At 51.8% G+C, this 23,440-nt stretch overlaps 1 protein-coding gene across 1 annotated transcript in view; it reads left to right on the top strand.

Moving 5' to 3' along the window:
• The first annotated feature begins 258 nt into the window (after positions 1–258).
• The window catches only part of LOC121453282 (PH and SEC7 domain-containing protein 2-like), a 124,258-nt gene continuing 101,076 nt past the window's right edge, over positions 259–23,440 (top strand). The window contains exon 1 of the mRNA XM_041659917.1: positions 259–338. The gene's annotated coding sequence lies outside the window, so the exon portion shown is untranslated. The remainder of the gene's footprint in view (positions 339–23,440) is intronic.

Raw genomic sequence — 23,440 nt, 5'->3', positions numbered from 1 at the left:
CAGCAGCCTGGAGAATTGAGGCCCTGGTTCTCGAAGTCTCCTGTGCTCTGGGCAGCGATGGGCTGCTTCTTACGTATCCCACCTGGGTCCTCTTTTCTCCTTCCTGCACTCAACTGAGATTTTTGTTTTTCTTTTTCCTGGTAGAGGCTTCTCTGGGGAGATGACATTGGCTTTGATGGATAGTCTGGATGTCAGAAGATAGAGACCGGGAACATGTTTTCGGCGGAGAGAACGGCGTTGGAAGAGTCCTAGAGAAACACACAGTCGGGTAGAGTGGCTCATGTCTGTGATTCCATCATTCAGGAGGCTGAGTCGTGAAGAATGCCACCAGCTCAAGAGTGAGTTCCCCAAACAAAGGAAAACAAAAGTAAGAACAGGAGGAGTGAGAGAATGGAGGGTCGCAGATGCTAGCCCCGGGGAGCAGGCACCACAGAGTGGCCGTGAGGGCTGGAAGTCACAGGTGAACCCAGAGGGAGGCAGAACCAGAGAAGAGAGGTCCCTTCTCCGACAGGCCTTCCCCGAGCTCCGGGGCTGCTTGGCGGTGTCCTTGAGGCCTGTTCTGTCAACACGGCTGGCCTGTGATTGGCTGAGTGCGGTTTCCTGCTCAGAACTCAGCCAAGCGTCTCCACAGGTTTCTGCGCAGGCACTCAGCTTTTCTTTTCTTGTGGTTTTAGTGGTGACAGTGAGCAGCCCCACCCAGTTTGCTGTGAGAAGTGTGAGGGTGACCTTGGCAGGTGGCTACTGGGAGAGAGGTTGGTAGTGGTGACAAGTTCAGGTACACCATTAGGGGAGAGCTTTATCTTTAAAAAATAGTTATTAAATGTATTCTGTGTATGGGTGATTTGCCTACATGTATGTATATGCACCGCATGCAGTCAGTGCCTGTGAACGCCGGAAGAGGATGGCCGATCCCCTGGAACCGGAGTGAGCCAGCATGTGGGTGCTGGCTATCGGACCCGGATCCTCTAGAAGAGCACCCAGTGCTCTTAACTGCTGAGCCCTGTCTCCGGCCCCTTTGTTTGTTTGAGACTGGATCTCACTAGGTAGCCTTGGTTGACCTGAACTCTATGTACACCAGACCCAGAGTGTCATCTGCCTCTGCCCCTAGAGCACTGAGAGCCAAGGTTTGCATCTTCTCACCGGGTTGTGCCCCACCCTCTGTTTTTTGGGGGGGGGGGGATGGCAGGCTTGTGCCACCACAGGGGACCTTTTGTTTGCTCTAAAAAATGTTTATTTAGATAAACACACGTGCGCGCATGCGCACACACGTCTGAGGGCATGCTTTGGGAGGGCTGCTGGTTAGGCTGGGTTGTTTTTGTTTCTGGTGTATAGCATACTCACGTTAGCTGATATTTGAGCTTCCCACCTCACCACAGGAGTGCTGGGACCACAGATGCTTACCACATCCATCTTTTTATATGAGTCTTGGACAGTGAGCTCCAGTCAGGCTTGTGAAGCAGGGGTTTTATCTGCTGAACCATGTCACTAGTCCTTTTTTTTCTTTTTTCTTTTTCTTTTTGAGATAGTATCTCCTGTAGCCCAGGCTAGCCTTGAGCCTGCTTTGCTGTTATGTAACTAAACTAAGAACAATCTTTTTTTTTTTTTTATTAAATTTTTTTTCCCCAGCCTGGTCTACAAGAGCTAGTTCCGGGATGGGCACCAAAGCTACAGAGAAACCCTGTCTCGAAAAACCAAAAAAAAAAAAAAAAAAAATTTTTTTTTCGAGATAGTGTTTCTGTGTAGCTTTGGAACCTGTCCTGGAACCCTGGAACTAGCTCTGTACAGCAGGCTGGCCTCGAACTCACAGAGATTCTCCTGCCTCTGCCTCCCAATTGCTGGGATTAAAGGCCTGCGCCAGGACCGCCCAGCCTAAGGATAATAAACTACTGAGTCCCCTGACCCCACCTCCTAAGCTCTAGAGGAAAGGTTTGTGCCATTGTGCCTGGGTTTGTTTTGTTTTAGGCAGGCTCTCACTGTGTCTCTGTGTAGATCAATGCCTAGCCTCAGCCTCCCCAGTTCAAGGGCCATAGGCATATGCCACCAAACCTGCCAATTCCTGACCTTTTAAAAGAGATTTATTGGGGACTGGAGAGATGGCTCAGAGGTTAAGAGCATTGCCTGCTCTTCCAAAGGTCCTGAGTTCAATTCCCAGCAACCACATGGTGGCTCACAACCATCTGTAATTGGGTCTGGTGCCCTCTTCTGGCCTGCAGGCATACACACAGACAGAATATTGTGTGCATAATAAATAAATAAATATTTAAAAAAAAGAGATTTATTTTTATTTGATGTGTATGGTGTTTTGCCTATATTATTATTTGCATCATATACATGCTGTGCCCAAGGAGGCCAGAAGAGGGCGACAGATCCCCTGGAACTGGAGTTACAATGGTTAGTTGTAAGCTGCCCTGTGGGTGCTGAGAATGGAACTCGGGTCTTCTGGAAGAGCAGTAAGTGGTCTTCACCCCTGAACCATCTCTCCAGCCCAATTTCTGTCTTTTTAACCACAGAAGACCTGCTTGCTGTGGGCCATGAATACTGGGCTCTAGTCTTATCAATGCAGAGCTGGCAGAGCTGATCCTGACCTGGCCATTCTTCCTCCAAGGCCCTGTCTCCCACCCAGACTGTCTCAGAGCTGCTGGGACTCGCTTCGTTCCTGTGGGCTGGCCCGGGTGTTGCCACTCGTGTTCACAGTCTTGCTGTGTGACTGCAAGGGTGCAGTTTCTGCTGCACGTGTTTGGGATCATGATATATGGTGGGCCCGGCAATACAAAGATGTTTACCAGTCGGGCGGTGGTGGCGCACGCCTTTAATCCCAGCACTCATGAGGCAGAGACAGGTGGATCTCTGTGAGTTCGAGGCTAGCCTGGTCAACAGAGCAAGTTCCAGGACAGGCTCCAAAGCTATAGAGAGACCCTGTCTCGAAAACACAAAACAAAACAAAAAGATGTTTGCCAACTGAATACGTTATCACAAACATTGAGTCATGTACATCTTTGCATCTGTGCCTCCAGTTGAAGGGTGTGAGTTCGGAGGCCTCTGTAGGGTGTGAGGGTCACTGGGATGGGTGGGGGTGGGGTTTTGTTTGTTCTTGTTTTATTTTTGAGAACTGGCCTGGAACTCACAGAGATCCATCTGCCTCTGCTTCCCAAGCACTGGGATTAAAAGACTGTGTCTCCACACCCAGCTGGATGGGTGTGTTTGCTAGTGTGTGTCTTGGCCAAGCCCTACAGAATTAGGCCAGCTGAGGTAGAGGAGGGGGTCTGTGCTGGAGGCAGGTAGGAACCCACAACTAGGAGGTCTGACTGGGTATAAACATGTCCTCACCTGCCAAGGATGCACCCTCAGCTCTCAAGGCCAGTCAGAGTGGGTGGCTGGAGAAATGGGCCTGAGAACCAAATCAACCTTAACCCATCTCCCATGCCCTGTTAGCCTGAGCCTGGCCCTCTGCCCTGTGCCTACCTACATATGAATGGCCGCAAGTACTTTGTATTGTGGGAGCTGGGCAGGAGCCATCTTCAGCTCTTAGTGGACCACCAAGGTAAAGCTGAGGTTCCAAAGAGAATCAGCCCAATTGAGCCATGCCTGATGTTAATTTCAGCGATCCATCATTTATTAAAAAAAAAATATTTATTGGCGGTGGCCTGGGAATCTAGAGGTCTCCGTACCTAATTAGGGGCAAAGGGGCATACTACTGTTCCGAATTTAACAGATGAAGGCAAAGAGCCCAAGAAGTTGAGTGATTTACGAAGTACCTGTACAGCTGGTACCAGGCCTGTCCTCTGCCACAGCTCCCTCGCCCTGAACGTCTCCATCCTGCCCTGGATGCTCCTAGCCTCTGAGCCAGAACCTGCCAGAAGAAGGCAGGTAGGGCTAGACCAGACTTGAGCCCCAGGTCAGATCCTAGAGGGAAGTCAAATGGCTGAGGTGACACCATCTTGTCCTGACTTTATTTTGTGTCTGCCTGGACATGCCTGAGCATACCACAGGACCCCCCTCACTCCCCGCCCCTCCCCTGCGCCCTCCCTCCTGCCCCTAGTAGTTACCTCCAGCTTGGCAACACCTTTGGGACTGTCTGTGACCCTGAACAAAGGTTGCTGGAGGCTAGCACAGAGCCAGAGACGGAGACCGGAGGTGGAGACGGAAGTGACAAAGGGATGCCTATGTTTCCTCGCCTGGTGTGTTTGACTCTTGGGCCCCGGTTTCTTTCAGAACCCTTGTTTCCCCATCTGTCAAGTGGGCACAAAGGTTGCCTCTCCTAGGGGTCAGTGCTCATGGCCTGATAGCAGGCACCCAGAAGAGCAGAGGGGGAATAGGGAGGGGTGAGGTGGGCAGGGCATCCTAGGGACTCTCACCGCGGCCCTGGAATTGGGCAGGGTGCAGGGAAGAGGAGAGGAGGCGCAGATGTGAGCTAGTCTCACACGAGCAGCTACATTTAGCCACTGAGTCGGGACTGAAATATTCCTGAGGGAGAAGAACCCTGAGGCTTCAGGGCGGCAACGGCTCGGGCTCTCGTCAGTGGGGAGCTGGGAAGGGATGTTGTCACCATCTGCCTCGTGTCTGTCTGTGACTAAAATAATACTGGGGTGAGACTCGCCGCAGGCACGGGCCCAGCCGCAAGGTTCCCCAGAAAAGGGAGGGGCCCGGGGGTTGCTGGAAACCTTGTGGGGAGCAGCTGAGAGGAGGGGTGTCTGGGGTAGCCCTAGTCTCTCGCCTCCCGAGGGACCACAAAAAACATGGGGGCGCTGCATGGGCGTGGACACATTCGGGTGGGATTGACCTCATTTTTGGGGTCCAGATGATCCCCACCAAGACCTGCCAGGGTCAGCTCCAGGAAGAAAAGCATGTGTTGAGGTCCCAGTGAAGCAGAAACAGCACAAGAACAAAGTCAGAGACAGCCCAGTGCCTGATTCGGCTTCACGAGCTTGTCCAGAATACTGAAACCAGGAAACAGCGAGAAGCTATTTTAATTTCCGCCGACGTCTAAGTTTCGGGTCTATGGCTTGCTGTGGCTTTTATTTTGAATCAAATGTGGAGGATGTTCTGTAATATCTGGGCTCAGGGCTCTGGAGACTGAGTGAGTGTATGCCTTTCTGGCAAGCCAATCATATGCCATTTTCCTCTAACTGCTGGTACCCTGGCTTTGGGTAGATGACCCTTCAGCTCAGGGAACCTGATGCTTGGTCTTTGAGCAAAGCATCCATGTTCTGATTTTTTTTTTTTTTTTGGCTTTTTGAGACAGGGTTTCTCTGTGTGTAATCCTAGCTGTCCTGGAACTCACTCTGTAGACCAGGCTGACCTTGAACTCGTAGAGATCTGCCTGCCTCTGCTGGGATTAAAGGCCTGCTCCACAACCACCCAGCCTGATCTTTTAAGAGGTTCTGACCAGGAGGGCATTTTTATTTTGGCAGAGAGAACAGACCCATGATCTTGCTGGTTTGCAGAGACAGCCTAGCTTGCTGACATGACACAGGGTAACCAGGGCTTAAAAATCCCACCCTGCGCCAACCTCAGTGTGTGAGGTAGAGAAGCCTATGAAACACAGGGGAACAGCCATCTGGGTGCTGAAGTTGGGGGTGAGGTGGACTTTGTAAAAGACCACAGCTGTTGTCTTGGGAAGGTGACAGACACTGGGCTGGAGAGGGGCAGCAGGAAAGGAGGGTTTTCAAGGCCCAGCACCCAGCCAGGGAGGGTGCGTAGAGACCACTGCTTTGAGGCTAGCTCTCCTCTGGCAAGATTATCCATGCCACACTTTTATTTTTATCCTAAAAATTATTTTATTTTGTTTTCAATTTCTGTACATGTATGTATGTACAGCGTGTATGTGTGTGCACATGTGTGTATGTACAGTGTGTATGTGTACATGTACAGCATGTAGGTGTACATGATGTACATGCAACATGTATGTATGTGTACATGTATGTACATGCAGCATGTATGTGTGTGTGTACATGTATGTATGTATGTATAGTGTGTATGTGTGTGCCTGCTGCCTGCGGAGGCCAGCAGAGGGCATTGGAGCCCCTGGAACTGGAGTTATAAAAGGTTGTGAGCAACTATGTGGGTGCTGAGAATTGAACTGGGGTTCACTGAAAGAGCATCCAGTGTTCCTAATGGTGAGCCATCTCTTCAGCCTCCCATACCATAGTTTTAGCTACTTAGAGCCTTTAGAATGGAGAGACTGCATGTCAATAGCCTGTCCTAAATCCTTACCATGAAGTCAGTGCCCTCGGCACCCATGTTACAGACAAGGAAACTGAGGCACAGAGAGGTCTGTTAGGTGAACTAAGGTTGAGGCATGAGTTACCGTACTGCCCTTGCCTGATGCCTTCATTCCTCAGGCAGTACCCGCGGGCCTACTATACTCAGGTGAAGAGCTAGAGGCCTTCTCCTGTTCCAGCCCCAGCGACACACTGTAGGCTCTCAGATTACGTCCTCACTCACCTCCCATCTGCATGTAGGCAAAACGAGCAAAAAGGCTCTCTGATTACGTATATGGAGAAGAGGGTGCTGGTGGGAGCCTGGGGTCCTACTTGGCAACCTTGAGCCTCAGTTTCCCCACCTGTAAAGTCTTGCCAGCCCTGATAAAGATGAAAAGAGAAAGAGCATGTGGGGCTTCATGAACCTCTAAACTGGGCAGACTTCCCTTGCAGCCCTGGGAGGGATCTTTTCAGAACAACCCAGCCACCAACTTTCCCCTGCAGCTGACAGGCCACTGCCTCCAGAACAGTGACTGCCCTGAATTATTCAGGAGCCTCTGCGGCAGGCATCTCTTCCTGTCTCTCTGCATACCAGACTGTTGTGTGGGCCTCAGAGCCTCTGCCAGCGAGATGCTGACCTCAGGGCCCCAGCGTGGCTGCCTGTCCAGGTGGGGCTATGACTGCAATAGGATAGGATGGTGGGACTGTAACTGGGTGGAAGGAGTGAGAGGCTGCCTGGGAGTGTGGCTGACTGTGTGACGAGGTGACAGGGACTTGTGTGAACGTGAGGGTGGTTTGTGAGCACCAGCGTGTGACTGTGGGTGAGGGCTGGGCAGATGAGTGTATGAGGTGTGTATATGACAAGGCCTGGAGTCCATGGCTCCAGGTCTGTCTCATCCCCTGCCAAGGAGCCCAAGGGACATGATCCTGTTCCTTTTTTCTTCCTGGGCCTAGGAAGGCTGAGAACCCAAAAGAGTAGGGGCTTTTCTCCAGGACTGTGGCCTGGAGGCAGTTCCCAAGGCCTTAAGGGCCTGGAGAGTGTTTTACACAGGCGGGAAGGACAGAACAGATTCTTACCTACTAGATGAGATGTTTCCCTATACACGATGGCGTGGCTGGGGGGTCGCAGGTGGCATTTAGAAATTGGGAGCCCAAGTGTGTGTTGGTCAAGGGAGGACAATGTTTGGTGTGAGCGTTGAGGACTGTGCATTGGTGTGTGGCCCTGGAAGGCTGAGTTTGCATTTGTATCTGTGCAGCTATGTTTACAGGCACCGCGTATGACCGTGAGTACATTTGTGTGGGTGTAGGTGCAGCTTGAAGTAAGAGGAGATGCGTGTGGAAGCGTGCTGTTTGCGTGTGGAAGCGTGCTGTTTGCGTGTGGAAGCGCGCTGTTTGTGTGTGGAAGCGCGCTGTTTGCGTGTGGAAGAGCGCTGTTTGCGTGTGGAAGCACGCTGTTTGCGTGTGAGGAAAGAGATGACTTGCAGGGAGGGGGAAGGTGAGGACCCACACAACGACAAAACTTTATCCTTCCCCAGACCCTGCCTAACCCATCCTGACATCTCCTGAGTCTGATCATCTGGCTTTAACTAAAAACTTCACAGCCTCATGAGGGACAGAGCCACAGGTTGGGAGTGGGTGCTGAGGCAGGGGGAGAGACTTTATTATGGGGAACAGTTATGGAGGCAGACCTAGAGATATGCTCCTCCAGCACCTCCCCCTTCCTCACTGAGCTGTTTCCTTATCTCAGGGAATGAGCCTGTACCAGCAGGTCTACCAGCTAAATATCCCGTGTGCCTTCCTCTGTGCTCTGGGAAACAAACTGAAGGTCCTGGTGCTGGTCTGTCTGGAGAAGGAGGAAGAATTGAGATGGATTTGCCTGGCCATGGGAGGGATGTATTTACACATAAAAGAGGGTAAGCAAAAATAAGTTCACAGACCATCCCTGTCCGCCTTACTGCATGCTGGGAGGGTCACTCCCAACCTCCAGCCCACAGTCAAAAAACAGGAGCAGGGGAAGTCCCGACTAGCCCATCTCTGGCTTTATTCTCTTCTTCTGTACCGTAGGTATATTCTGGTGTAGGAGGATCAAGTATCCTTCCTGCCTGGTCCTTGGAGTTAGCCAGCTCCTTCAGTGCCCCTCACTCCTCTGCACCCATCTGCAGAGCTGTGGCCTGGGCAGCTGTCCGGCTGAGCGGGTTAGCAACACAAGACAGATGGCAAGGGATTATCTCAGCTTCTCAGAGTGCCACCGTGGCAGAGGCAGCGGGGGTGAGGGGGAGGCTCTCAAACCCTGTGTACACATAACACTCTCACATACACACACACACACACACACACACACACACACACACACACACACGTCCTCCACTCTCCAGCACCACCCCTGCTTTTTATGAGGTGGGCAGGGAGGCAGGGATGGGAGTTTGTGACTTTGTGGGGACCGTGGGATTTGGCAACCTTGCTGCTGCCCCACTCCACTTCCGGATGTAGGCTAAACCAACTGTGTCTTTCAAGCTCCTCTTGGACAGACCCACTGCCTCTAGAATTTCTTTGTAGCAGCCTCCACTGAGAATGGTAGGTTCCGGAGGACACAGCCTTGCAGGAGGCCCAGGGCCCAGAGCTGAACTGAGCTGTGTCTCGAGTCAAACAGCAGGCTGGAACCGGGCGGTGGTGGCGCACGCCTTTAATCCTAGCACTTGGGAGGCAGAGGCAGGTGGATCTCTGTGAGTTCGAGACCAGCCTGGTCTACAAGAGCTAGTTCCAGGACAGGCTCCAAAGCCACAGAGAAACCCAGTCTCGAAAAACCAAAAAAAAAAAAAAAAACCAAAAAAAAAAAAACAAAAACAAACAACAGGTTGGGTCATTAGGAGGTTGAGCTTTGGTGGGTGGAAGGTGGTGGAATCCCTTAGGTGCTTAGGCACTGGTCCACGGCACTGCAAACAAGGTGTGCTTACTGCAGCCAGCTATCACAGGGGTATGCACACAGGGACCACAGGAACCTTCACAGATGCTGTCAGGATTTGGGTGAAGTGGGATCTCCAGGCTCTGTCTTTAGGTGGGATAGAACCTTCCCAGAGTCCATTCACCCACCAACATCCCACTTCACCACAGGCTGAGGGATTTTCTCTTTAGCCTTAGCCACAGATCTAAGTTCCTAGCGCCCTTGATAGTCTTTACCCCCAGAGTCTTGAGTCGTCTAGGCCCCTGGCAGAAGGGTGTGGGTCATAAAAATGGGTGAGATTTGGGAAAGGCACCCCACCACATTTTTCTCAGCGTGGGTGGAAGGGCCAACTCCCTGGGTAAGGGGAGGGTGGGGAGGTCCTGGTGGAAACGGACTCTCCATGCTTAGCTGCTAATATCCCAGTTTCTTCCTCTCCCTGAGGGAGTCTCAGGGTTTGCTGAACAGGGCAGTCTGCATGGATGCAGGAGACTCCTGGGGTGGATTGATCAAGACACCCTTTTATAGGCTCGGGAGGCTTCAGTCTGTCACTGCACACACTCACCCCCACTACCCCCCGCCCCAGGTATTCATGTCTGCCTGACTGGCTTGTGGGGGGAAACAGATCTCCAGGTCAGACTGGCCCGAGGGTAAGCGAGGGAACAACCAGCCTACCTCTGAAACTGTGGTCTGCAAGCTTGCAGTGTTCTGGAGCAAACCAGAGAATTGCCCAGTGGGTCAGTCCCTTTCATGACACTGGATGACTTTTAACAGACTGCCAGAACCAAGCCCTTCTTCCCAACATGTCTGACACCCCCACCCCCATGTGGGTAGGTAGAAGAGTGCCGGGTACCACCTGTCTGCTGGGTTACAGCTAAACTGCACCTCTGTTCCTTTGGATCTCAGTTTGGATCTCTATCTGTGGATTGGGCATTCCACTTTCCAGCTCCCTTCAGAGCTTGTCTGGGGGAGTTCTCCCAGGGGGAACCTGACATGAAATTTGGAGGGGTTTGTTAGAGCCTCCTTCCTTCCTCATGGGTGGGATTTACGTTTTTCTTAAGATTTCAAAGTAATATTCTAAAGAGGCACCATGAGAGCCAATCCGAGAGGCCATGTAAATAACGGCCTGCTGATTGGCTGTCTCCTTCACGCCCTTTACAAAACTTCAACTTCATCAACTCCATGAATATTTTTTCTCCTTTTGGCTTCGCGCGCCCTGTAGGAGGCTGGGTCCGAGGTCACCCAAGTTATGCTCCTGCCTCAGACTGCCTGGCCTGCCTAGTGGCGCTGTACAGAGACCTGCAGGAGCCAGTTCTCCGCTCTGACCCTGGCCTTCCAGGGTTCATTCTGGCACAGAATCTCCGCGGAGGCGTCCTGAAGAGCTAGCCTTTCTTTCTTTGTAGCACAGCAGGCTGCAGGCCGCGGGTATCGAGCTTGGCTGGAAAGGATCGATATCTGCCCGCTGGACTGATGCGTGGACGAGGCAGCTCTACAGGGAGGGCTCTGCAGCCGAGCGACAGTTGTGCAGTGTTCCCATACCCCCGCACTCCAGGGGAAACCGAGGCGGGGGAAATGACGCGGAGATCTAGGGCGCGGCCACGGACAGTGGCACTCCCATGCTCTGGGTAGGGTTGGAATAGCCCAGGGTCCTGCCCTGCTCCCCAGCCTCTGCACATTCCCATCCTCCAGGGTCGTCCAAACCTCGAGGCCGGTGCACCTTACACCTCTGCCAGTATTTAGTGCCCTTGCTCCATCCTTCCCCTTCCTCCCATTTCCAATCATGTGTTTCTGTCTAGCTCCGAGGTTCTTACATCCTTTCTCTCTGTGGGTGTCTCTGTGTCTAACCCTCCATCTCTGTTTCTCTGCCTCTCTAGGTCCCTTGGTCTATGCTTTGGTCTCTCGTCGCCTCTCGCACATTTTCGCTTTCTTTGTCTGGCTTCCTCTCTATCCCTCCTTTCAGCCCCCCTCCGCACACACACCTCACAGCCCTGTTTACGACATCCCCAGGGCTGGCAGATGGGCGGGGCTGCAGCAAAGAGGGGGTGAGAGAGGGAGACGCAGCCTCCCCCCCAGCTGTTAACCTTCACGCTTCAGGCCTCTGCGGCTGGCAGAGGAGGGGGAAAGCCCAGCTGCCAGCTTGGCGGAGGTGACTGGGCGGTCGTTGGGGGCGCCCCTCCCTCTGGCTCGTCTCTCGGGAGCTCTGGGGCCGGAAGGAAGGTGATGGAGGGCGCCCTCGACCGAGGGAGGTCCCAGGAGGGTGGGTGGCTCCCGGGAGCCCTAAGTTGGCGGGACTAGTACCCAAGGGGGGCTCTGCGCGGCGCCGGCCCCTGCCCGCAGCCGGGCCGGACGTGGGGGCCGGCGTGAGAATCCCGCCCATCTGTGAGCCGGCCTCACGCCGTCAGACCCAATTTATCTCGCCGCCAAAGTTTCACAGCCATCTGCTCGAGTGGAACGGCTTCCAGCGCTGGCCCCACCGGGCCCCCCAGCCAGCGCGGGGATGTTTTCCAATACGACGGCATCGCGACTCCCCCCACCACCCCAAAGCAAGGGAGTGGGGGGAGGCGGCAGAGCGCACTGCGCGGGGCTGGCAGGCAGCCCTCTAGCGCAGCGAGCCGACCCTGAATTTTAAGCGATTGATCAGGAAGCGCAGGCCGTTCCCATCACTTTAGAGCAGCCAAATGCGGAGGCGCAGGGATTTCAAGGGGCCTTGTGGAGGCGGTAATGAGGTCATCGTCACCGCGCCCGCCCGCAGGCAGGAGGAGGCGAAGGTCTGCGGACACAAATGCACCCGCACCTTTGAACACGCATGTACGCTCGCCTTTGAACACAGCCGCACCTCTGTCACTTGACCGCTGGGTCCCACCACGGACCTAGGCTCTGAGCTCATCACCCCTGGCCCCGGCCTGCTCCAGCACAAGCGGTCAGAGAGAATAAACTAGAACCTTGCCTTGTCCCATCTGTCTCTCAGACGGTTGCCTCACCGGAGCCTCAACCGTCGTCCTCTCTTCTTTCTATGTGTGCCTCAAATACATCCACTTGGTTACCTGCCCATCACACTTTTAAGCAAGCCTGCAGTAACACCTGTGCTAAGGCCCTGGTAGGTAAACAGGTGCACACATCCCAATTGCACACCTGACAGCGATGCTCCCACTGGTATACTCCATCGCCTTCCCCTTATACACACAAACACGCACATCCAACACGTGCCCCCATATGCCCCTCTCTGAGGAGCAAGCCTGTGTACAGTTGCTCTCAGCCCCCGAGGTCGCTGCTGTGTCCGTGAGGCTGGGCGCCTCCACTGTGGGCCAGCAGCGCGGGTGCAGACCTCGAAGAGAACAAAGACCGGGCGGGCGAGCGGGAGGGAGGGGGCTGAGCCCCCGGTCTCATCCTCCTTGGCGATGCTCGTCTGTCTCGGCTCCGCGGCCACCGCATCGAGCGGCTCTGATTGCCGAGTAAATCACCAGGCTGATCTGAATAATTATCGTCTCCTGAAAAAGAAAAGGGGGGGGGGGTAAAGGAATAAATAAGGAGAGGCGGGAACAGCCACCTGATTTCTCCGAGCCGGGTAGGGGGGCTAGGTGGGAGTGGGTGTCGGTAGCCCCTGCGGATCCTGGGAGCATGGAATGGGATGCAGTGTAGGTGGGGCAAAGAGGTCCTCAGGGCAGAGTCCTACCCTAGAAGGAGCCGTTAGGCTCTGCTGCATTCATCGCCCCAGTTAAGTCAGGGCCACTGGAGCTCTTCCCCTCTCCTGTCGGCCTTGCGCCTTACACCAGGAGCCCCCTCCTCCTCTCCAGGCCTGTAGGGCACCCTTCTGTCTCCAGGGCTTAGTTAAGCTTGTCTGCTTCCTGGAACACCCTGTCTCCCCAGCCCACACTCTTATTTTGTCAGGCACTCTTGTGTCTGAAGGGCAGCCCCCTGCTTCCTGTGGGAATTCTCCCCAAGTATCCCATTCCGCCCTCCCCCACGTGTCAGTGTTTGGTTCCACAGTCTGTGATTAACGCAGGTGTGTTCTCCTGGACCCTACAACGGAACGGCAGTTTTGGTGTTTAAACAGTTTTGGTTTTGTTTTGTTTTGTTGGTTTTCTGAGACAGGGTTTCTCTGTGTGTCCCTGGCTATGCTGGAACTCGCTCTGTAGAGCAGGCTGGCCTTGAACTCAGAGAATCATCTACTTCTGCCTCCTGAGTGCTGGCATGCGCCACCACCACCCTGTTTGAAATAGTTTTTTTTTTTTTAAAGAAAATGGTAATAGTAATGACAATAGCAGCAGCAGCTGTCCCAACCTGAGCTTTACTGGGATGCTGCTGGCCCCTTGTGGAAACACATCTTAAGTTTTTATTTATGTGCAGACATGCACGAACCATGGTGCACATATGGAGGTTAGGGAACAACTTGTAGGAATCAATTCTCCCCTTTTACTGATTTTTTTTTTGGTTTGTCTAGACACAGCTTCTCTGTATCTTTTTTAAAAAATATTTATTTATTTATTTATTTATTTATTATGTATACAATATTCTGTCTGTGTGTATGTCTGCAGGCCAGAAGAGGGCACCAAACCCCATTACAGATGGTTGTGAGCCACCATGTGGTTGCTGGGAATTGAACTCAGGACCTTTGGAAGAGCAGGCAATGCTCTTAACCGCTGAGCCATTTCTTCAACCAGCCCCCCCATCTTTTTTTTTTTTTTTAACTCACTGTATAGCTAACCAAGGGTAGCCTGAACTTCCAGATGCCTCTGCCTCCCAAGCGCTGGACTCCTACGTCATGAACCATACCCTGCCTGGGAGCATCCTCTTTGAGCAAATGTGGTGGCTCATAACTGTAATCCTAGCATTCGTGATCCTGAGGCAGAGGGATTATCATGAGTTTAAACCCATCTTGGACTGCATAATGAGTTCTAAGACAGCCCGGACTGCATAGCAACACAGTAAGACAATTTCTTGATAAAATAAAACAAAGCTGAATGGCAGTGGCCCACACCTTTAATTCCAGCACTCTGGAGGCAGAGGCAGGTGGGTCTCTGAGTTTGAGGCCAGCCTGGTATACGGAGCAAGTTTCTGGACTAGGGCTACACAGAGAAACCTTGTCTTGAAAAAAAAAAAGCCACTAAAAATAAAAAAATTAAAGAACCTTCTCCGTGGATCTTTTCTATTGTAGCGGCGGGGAACTGAGCCTTGGCAAGAGGAAGCATGACTGCCTTTCCTTTGTGATGACAGTGCTGGCCTTCTCAGTCCTTCTGCAGTTGCCTGCGTCTTCATAAGGCCCCGCCCCCAGCCCTGTCCCAGTCAGCTCCTCCCACGCCCCCTTTCCTAGCCTCAGGAGGGATGCCAACCATGCAGTGTGACCTCTCGCCCCCCTCAAGGGCACGACCCTTTCCCACAGCCCCAACATCAAAGGAGGGGCAGCCCCTCAGTCCTCTGCCTTTCCAGGCCGAAATGGTTCCAGATGTGAGGCCTGTAAGGGAGCAGGGTGGAGATGGCACCCAGCAGGATTTCCTCCTGGAGGCTGCTCTGGAGGGACCCAGGATCCCCATGCCCACTTCCCTGCAAAGGGGCAGGGTGGAGATGGCACCAGCAGGATTTCCTCCTGGAGGCTGCTCTGGAGGGACCCAGGATCCCCATGCCCACTTCCCTGCAAAGGGGCAGGGTGGAGATGGCACCAGCAGGATTTCCTTCTGGAGGCTGCTCTGGAGGGACCCAGGAGCAGAACATGGCCACTGAAGGGGTGGTGGTTCTGAGAGAGTCTCTGAAGAGACTGAGGAAGAACCCCTTGCAGGGCTTATGTGTCTGGAGCAGGAGAGATGGAGGCTGTATGTCTTGCTGTGTTTGCGTTTCACCCCGAATGGAGGACAGACTTCTGGATCTGGGGTGGAAGAGCCACAGCTAGGGTTAGATTTTGTTCTTTGTAATTTACTTTTATTTTACATGCATCAGTGTTTTGCCGGATGTGCGTGTCTGTGTGAGGCTGTCAGATCTTGGAGTTACAGACAGTTGTGAGCTGCCATAAGGGTGCTGGGAATTGAACCTGGGTCCTCTGGGAGAACAGACAGTCAGTGTTCTTGACCACTGGCCATCTCTCCAGCCCCTTGTTGTTTGTAAAAAAAAAACATTAAGAGGGTTTTTCTTTTTGATTGATGTATGTCTTTCTGTGTGTATGTATGTTCACATGCATGTGGTACCCTCGGAGGCCAGAAGAGGGCGTTAGATTCGCTAGCACTGGAGCTACTGGCCTGGCCTTTGTGAACCACCCCATGTGGGTATAGGGAACTTCTTAAAAATCCTCAGAACCACTGAGCCATTTCTTCAGTCCCTCTCTTTCTTGATTTCTTTCCTGAGATTTCTTTTATTTATCTCTATTTAAGATTTTACTGAGTCAGGCATGGTAGTGAATGCATTTAATACCAGCATTTTGGAGGTAGAGGAAGGAAGATCTCTGAGTTTGAGAACAACCTGTTCTATTGAGTCAGTTCTGGGTCATCTAGGACTAAGTAGAGAAATCCTGTCTCAAACACAAACAAACAATTTTTTTTTTTCGAGACAGGATTTCTCTGTGGCTTTGGGGCCTGTCCTGGAACTAGCTCTTGTAGACCAGGCTGGCCTCGAACTCACAGAGATCCGCCTGTCTCTGCCTCCCAAGTGCTGGGATTAAAGGTGTGCACCACCACTGCCCGGCCAAACAAATTTTTTTTTTAAAAAAGATCTATCTATCTATCTATCTATCTATCTATCTATCTATCTATCTATTATATATACAGTGTTCTGTCAGTCTGTATGCTTGCAGGCCAGAAGAGGGCACCAGATCTCATTACAGATGGCTGTGAGCCACCATGTGGTTGCTGGGAATTGAACTCAGGACCTCTGGAAGAACAGCCAGTGCTCTTAACCTCTGAGCCATCTCTCCAGCCCCAAACAAAATTTTTTACTCATATTTATGTGAATGAATATTTGCCTGTCTGGATATATGTGCACCGATGCAGTGCCTCATGCCCTGGAGGCCAGGTAGTGTCTAATCCCTTTAAAATGGAGGAATACCCAGTAAGGAGGTATAGCCACTAAGCTGCCACGTGGATCCTGGATACCGAACCCAAGTCCTCTCCAAGAACAGCAAGTACTTGTGACCCCTGAACCATCTCTCCAGCTGTTTTTATTTATGCAAATGGATGCATGAGTACGTGTGTGTGTGTGTGTGTGTGTGTGTGTGTGTGTGCATGTGCCTGCCAACGCCAGAAAAGGGATTTGGTCTCCTGGAGCTGGAGTTCCAAGTGCTGTGAACCACCTGATGTGGGTGCTGGGGACCAAACTCAGATCTCGTGCAAGAACAGTAAGTGCCCTTAAAGGCCGAGGTATCTCTCTAGCTCAAAGTTAGGTTCTTAAGGCTGTGGAAGGAGACCTAGGGTTAAGTAGTTCATATCCACCCCCACTCACATTCCTCAAAGAAATGCCATTGCAGTGGGGAAACTGAGTCAGGGCCCCTAATTGGCTCCTAAGGAACAGTGCCTATCCAGATGTTGTCTATGGGGGAATCCTGCTCAGAGCTCCAAGCAAATAGGAAGGTTTGAAAAATCTTTCCTCACTGGGTGGTGGTGGGACACACATTTAATCCCAGCACTTGGGAGGCAGAGGCAGGTGGATCTCTCTGAGTTCGAGGTCAGCCTGATCTACAAGAGCTAGTTCCAGGACAGGCTACAAAGCTATAGAGAAACCCTGTCTCAAAACAAACAAAAAAACACAAACCTAAAAGAAAGTCTTTTTTCTAAGACTCGGGACAATTGGGACATAATGTAGGTACAGAGAAACATTCATGTATTTTACCTCTGAGTTGGGTCAAGTCCAGGCAGGGTCCAGCCTGGATTCAGGAAAACCTCATCCTGAAGCTTCTGTGGGGCTCCGGGCAGCACCTCCTTTCCGGGAGGGGAGCAGAGGCTGCCATTATTCATGGAATAACTCACAGGTTTCCAGTCCCACTGCTGGCAAATTCTTCCAACGAACAAATCCTTCATTGACACCTGTTGTGGGCTGGGTGAACAGCAACCTGGGGAAGCATGTTGGCTTACATATCATACACTAAGAGTGTCCCCAGGAACCTGAGGGAGGAGTAACGAATGTGACGAGATCTTTGGAATTAGACAGACCCAGGTTTGGACTCTGTCCCTACTAATTTTTAGTTGAGAGCAAAGGCAGTGACCCTCAGTCTCCATATCTGCGAAAGGGGAATGGAAAGGGTACATTCTTCCTAGCGGGCCCGAGAGTGTTCAGGAGTGTCGTCCCGATGTCGCGGCTCATCCCATCATGATTATGATGGAGGGATGAACCCCAAGGATGTTTCCTGGCCGTGCCCCACCAAGACAAAGCTGGTACCCAGCCTCCCTACCCAGAGGATGGGCATAATCATTCTCAGAGGCTCTATAAACTGCCCCACCCCCACTCAGAAGTAGTTCCTCTGTCTGTCTTCCTGTTAGCCTTCACCGGCTCTCACTTCTTCTTTGTCTGCTCTGAATTTTATCTATCTGTGTCTCTTTCCATTCCTGCCTCCCCTCAATTCAGAGCTCCCCTCTCCCAAGAACAATTCTCTCCATCCCATACATCCAGTTTAAGTTACCAGGCAGGTGATGGCCCACACCTTTAATCCCAGGACTCTGGAGGCAGAAGCAGGTGGTTCTCCAAGAATTCCAGGCCAGCCTGGTCTACATAGTGAGTTCCAGGACAGTCGGGGCTAACTAGAGAGACCCTGTCTCAAACAACAAGCAAGCAAACACCCCAAATCAATTTACTACCGGCACAGATGCACACCCATGCATTTAAGTCTCAAACACAAAGACATTTCAGGGATCACAAGCAGGAGTCAGGTACAGAGGTGAAGTAGAAGAAATGGCTACATTCATACCCATATTCCTGTGCACACAGGTACAGAGACAGGTGACTCTCCTATAGCCACACACACACACCACAGCTAGGGACAAGTAGATACAATAAAGACCTATTTCATGACAATCACACAGGACATGTAAGCAAGGGTATGACACATTCAAGAATCCACAGGCATGTATACCACCCTACACATGTATTGAACAGACAGATGCAAGCCAGTACACATACATGCCCACACAGATGAGGACACACAAGTACGTCTGCACAGTAGGCACACACACAGTCGTGCACACACACACAGGCACACACTAGCCCTGCCCCTGCCCCCCTCAGGGAGCTGGCTGCCTGCCAAGCATCGCTTTCTGCTGGGTGTGCGCAACCTTTCCCAGGCTCTAATTGAGTCCAGGGTGATTTATAACTCGGCAGTGTGGGCTGCCTCCTCCCCTCTATAGCCCTGGTGAGAGTCTTGGGCCATGCCACTCCCCACTAACAGGGTCACATACACAGGTCCCTTCGAGGGAGACTTTTCCTTTTCTCCACCAGACCCTTTCTTCATTCCCGACTTCCTCCAGAAGTTATGGCTCAATCCGCCCACCCCACTACCACCATCAAACTGAGTGTCACACAGCCCGGCCATTTGAAGACCAATCACAGCCTTTCTAACCTGCCTGGAATAAACAGGATTGTGACCGCAGAACCTCTGTGCTGCCTCAGCTGCTGCGGAGAAATTGGATTTAGACATGAGAAGGGGCTTCACCAGGGAGTTGGGAATGGAGTGTGTGCTTTGGTTAGCAGGGAATAGGAAAGCCTGAGTTTGGAGGGGGAGAGCCACTAAGCACCTCATTTCCTGCCTTCCATCCTTTTGGGGAACTGAGAGCAGATTGTGACCTCCTCTCTCAGCTGTCCCCGTGGCTAGTGTGACTGGGCCTGTGATTAACTGAATTAATTAGGTCCTAAGTTTTGGTTCATAAAGTGCCTTTTCTACCTGAAGAATTGCAGGGAGAGATACTGGTGCTCTCTCTCTCTCTCTCTCTCTCTCTCTCTCTCTCTCTCTCTGTGTGTGTGTGTGCGCGCACGCGCGTGCACGTGTTTATCACCTGACATTTCACCTCTGATTCCAGCATGGGTAGACATTATTAGCCATGGCTCCAAAGCCCGGCAGGGAGACAGTTCATCCTTCCAGCTGAAGCCTCTTGTGTTGGGCGCTGCTGCTCTTGCTAGTGAAGGTCACTGATGCCCAGAGAGGCCACATCCTTGCCCAAGGGCAAACACCTGGTTCAAGCTGGTGCTGGGAGTTAGGTACAGAGTACATGCTTGCTGTCTCAGCACTTGAAAGCCGGAGGTAGGAGGGTCTTGAGTTCTGGGCCAACTTGACATGCTACATAATGAGGCGTTGACCAAAAAACACAAAAAGCACACAATAAACACACACACACACACACACACACACACACACACACACACCCCAGGGCTTTGAAGTGCAGGCAGCAGGACCAGAAGTTCAAGGTCATGTTTGATTACATATCAAATTTTGAGCCAACCTGAGCTATGTGAAACTGTCTCAAAAATAAAATATGGGCTGGAGAGATGGTTCCGCAGTTAAGAGCACTGGCTGCTCTTCTAGAGGACCTGGGTTAAATTCTCAGCACCCACAGGCAGCTCACAACTGTCTGTAACTCGAGTCCCAGGGGACTGCCACTCTTCTGGCCTCTGAGGGCCCAGCACACAAGAGGTACACAGACATACATGTAAGGCAAAACATTCTTCCACACAACATAAAATGAAAAATAAAAGTGGAGTTGAGGGGCTAGAGAGAGATGGCCTAGCTGTTAGGAGTGCTTGTTGCTCTTGCAGAGGACCAGAGTTCGGTTCCCAGCCCACATGCTTCAGGTGGCGCTAGGGAATCCAGCGCCCTCTTCTGGCCTCCTTGGGAACCTACACACCCATATATATTCTCATACATTCTCATACACACAGATGCTAATAAATAAAGCAAATATTTCCTTAATTATTTAAGGACAGGATTAATTAATTAATTAGGACAGGATCTTACTGTGTAGCCTTGACTGGCCTAGAACTCACTATGCTGATCAAGCAGGCCTCAAACTCCAAGTCTGAGTCGACAACAGGGCCCCATCCTGCCTGCTTGGAAATCTGCATTTTGAAGTCAGGCCTGCCTCTCTTCTCAGGACAGGAGCTAGAACACATGAGTGACTCAGAGTTTTCATGAGGGACCTCTCTGTCAGTAAAGAGGTTGGGAGTAGAGCAGTGTGTTTATGACTGTGTGTTTATACATACACATGCTGTGTGTGTGTGTGTGTGTGTGTGTGTGTGTGTGGTGTGTGTGTAGGGGGATGAACTGAGCTTGACGGGGTCATGTGATGACATCCGTCAGTGTCTCCCACCGGCCTGTGGGTCTCAGACAATCCCCATGGAGGAGAAATAAAACCCCATTTTACAGATGAGTCAAACTAATATTCTGACTACCTAAACCATCTGCCCAGTCTCACAGATCAAAGACAGCTCTTTCATTGCCAAATGTAGGGATAGTGAGACTTTCCTGGGCTCTGTGGTCCAGGGACACCGTTTCATCTCTGCAGGGTAGTGAACCACCCTACACTAAGTGTGAAGCTGTGAAACGGGTGACCTTGATGGTATATTGAGAGTCTTAGAGACTCTATGTGGTTAGGGGATTTGTATGTGGATATAGTGTTCATTTGTGCTTGTCCCTATATGTAGGTCCGTGTTTGTGTTCCGTAGATTTCAATGTGTCCCTCTCTGCAGAGCCTGTGTGACGTGTGTCTCTGCCCTGCTTCTGAGAGTGTCTCCACATAAGCATCCATGCTTGGTTGGGGAAGTGCCCTGAGGTGTGTGACATGTGGCCTCTGTATCTGTGACTGCGTATGTGACATACACACATATATATGTAACACACTGTACATGTGACTAAAGACTTGGTGTGTGACTGAGGACCTGAAATGGGTTGAGGAAAACATTTAAGGTGGCAAAAACTCACAACCAAACCAAACCAAAACTCCTCAGAAATGAGGAAAAGATATTTTAGTTTCCATTTTTCTTTCTCTCTCCCTCCCTCCTTTTCTCTCTCCCTTCTTTTGAGACAGGGTTTCTCTGTGTAACAGCCCTAGCTGTCCTAGAACTTGCTTTGTAGACCAGGCTAGTCTCAAACTCACAGAGACCCGCCTACCTTTGCCTCCTGAGTGCTGGGATTGAAAGTGTGAACCACCACTGCCCGGCTTTTTTTTTTTTTTTTTTTCCTGAGACAAGGTTTCTTTTTGTAGCCCTACCTATCTGGAACCTGCGCTGCAAATCAGGTTGGCCTAGAAGTCAGAGATTTGCTTGCCTCAGACTCCAGAGTGCTGGGATTAACTGTGCCACCACCACCTGGTTTAGGTTAAAACAAATCAAAACAAAGCGGGCATGGTGGTGAATGCCTATAATCCCAGAATTTGGGAAGTGGATGTTTGATGAATGAGTTCGAAGCCAGCCTCAGCTGTACAGCGAGTTCGAAGCCAACCTTGGGATGCATGAGATCTCAAAAGGGAGAGAAGAAATGGTGTGTGTGTGTGTGTGTGTGTGTGTGTATGTGTGTGTGTACCTGTGTGTGTGTAGGAGTCATAATCAATGCAAAAAATCCCATAAGCCAAAACCAGTTGCAAGGCGCGGACTGCACGCGCGCGGGGTCTGCCACGGGCTCCCTCACAGCCAGGTGAGCCGCCCCCGCTCCGGTCACGCTGCGCTACGCTGAGTCTCGGTAATTTCCGAGTCGGCGACCGCTTTGTGTGCACCGGCCGCAGTCCTGGGGGCGGGGATGGAGGGCGGGCTCTCTCTCCCCCCTTCTTGCTTTTTATTGGGTCATTAACAACGGCCCGGACTGCCGCTGCGCCCCCCCCTCTTTCATGTCTGCCGCGCCTCCCGCCATTATCTCTCTCCGCCGTGCTCCGTAATTCGATGCCAATCAGGTTTGCGGCTCGGAGGCCGCAGGATCAAAGCCGGGCCGCGGCGGGCGCTGGAGGGAGTGCGGGGGGGGGGGGGGGGGCGGGCATTGCTTTCCAGCTCCGGGCACCAGTCGTGCGTCCCGCTCCAGCCCTGGGAGGGGTTCAGACAGCCGCGTGGGGTGGCTGGACGTCGTGGTCTTGAGGGCGTACGAGGTTTAGGGATGGGCTAGTGGGAATGACCTGGAGGGCGTTGTCTTGCAAAATTCTGATTAACTGTTTAGAGGTAGCTCAGAAATAGCGTTCTAAGCCAAGGTGTCACCTTGGTCAAAAGGCTGGGAGGCAGGAACCGGCAGATTTTAGTTCAGAAACTGGGAGGAACTGGCTGGTTAGGTATTTGGATTGCGCTGGACTGGCAGGAAGGAACGAAGGTTCTGAAAGAGGGGTGGGGCTTAGATTCTCTGTTGGTTTTCATGGTAGTTCATCTGGTGAGGTCCCTTGCCTAGTGGAAGCTATGCCTTGACTCAGTTTCCTCTGGAAGAGAGTGAAGCTATGAGATCCGAGAACCTCAGAGATTAGCCACGTTCATGAACATGACAAAAACAAAACAAAAACAAAAACAAAAACAAAACAGCCCCACAAACCGGTGGTGGCACACGCCTGCCTAGCAGGAGGATCTCTGAGTTCTAGGCCAGCCTGGTCTACAAAGCGAATTCCAGGACAGCCAGGGCTATTACACAGAGAATCCCTGTCTGGGAAAACAAAAACAAACAAACCCCAGACTAAACCAAACTGAAAACAAAACCGGGTGGTGGTGGCGAACACCTTTAATCCCAGCATTTGTCATTTGGGAAACAGAGGCAGGTGGATCACTGAGTTTGAGGTCAATCTGGTCTACAAAGAGAGTTTCAAGACAACCAGGGCTGTTACACAGAGAAACCCTGTCTCTGTGGCAAAAAAACAAAACAACCGAGCCGCACAGTGGGGATGGTGGCCCATGCCTACCAATCACATCACACCAATGTGATGGTCAGGTGTGTGAGGCCAGCCAGAGCTACATGAGACCCTGTCTCAAAATAAGGAAACAGAATGTAGTGGCGGCCTGGCTCCATGATTGAGTGTGGGTATCCTTTATTGAGGCTCCGCCCACAGCGCCACAGCATATGAGAAAACAAAGGCAGAGAAACAAGGTTGGCCTGCCCTGTTCAGGGCTGGATGGGACTTGAACCAAGACCACTTATCTCTCACACACTTCTAGGTTTGGGGACAGATTGGGGGAGGTGTGAAGGTTTGGAGCTGCTTGTGTAAGAATCCTGTTCCTTCATAGATTAGGTTTAGAGGGGAGCAAGCCTTGGGTAGTCACCCTCCCCAGCTCTCAGCCACCTCCATTGTCTCTGGACACTGTCACCGGCCCAGTATGCTCCCATCTGTAAAATGGGAGTTTCAGCTGGCCCTGGAAACCTGCATGAAGGCGGCTAAGGTGT

The sequence above is a fragment of the Microtus oregoni genome, unplaced genomic scaffold, assembly GCF_018167655.1.
Source record: "Microtus oregoni isolate MIOR12 unplaced genomic scaffold, Mior012 000011F_ref0000422, whole genome shotgun sequence".
Lineage (NCBI taxonomy): Eukaryota > Metazoa > Chordata > Mammalia > Rodentia > Cricetidae > Microtus > Microtus oregoni.
The sequence above is the reverse complement of the archived record's forward strand: the minus strand, read 5'-3'. Positions and strand labels throughout refer to the sequence as shown.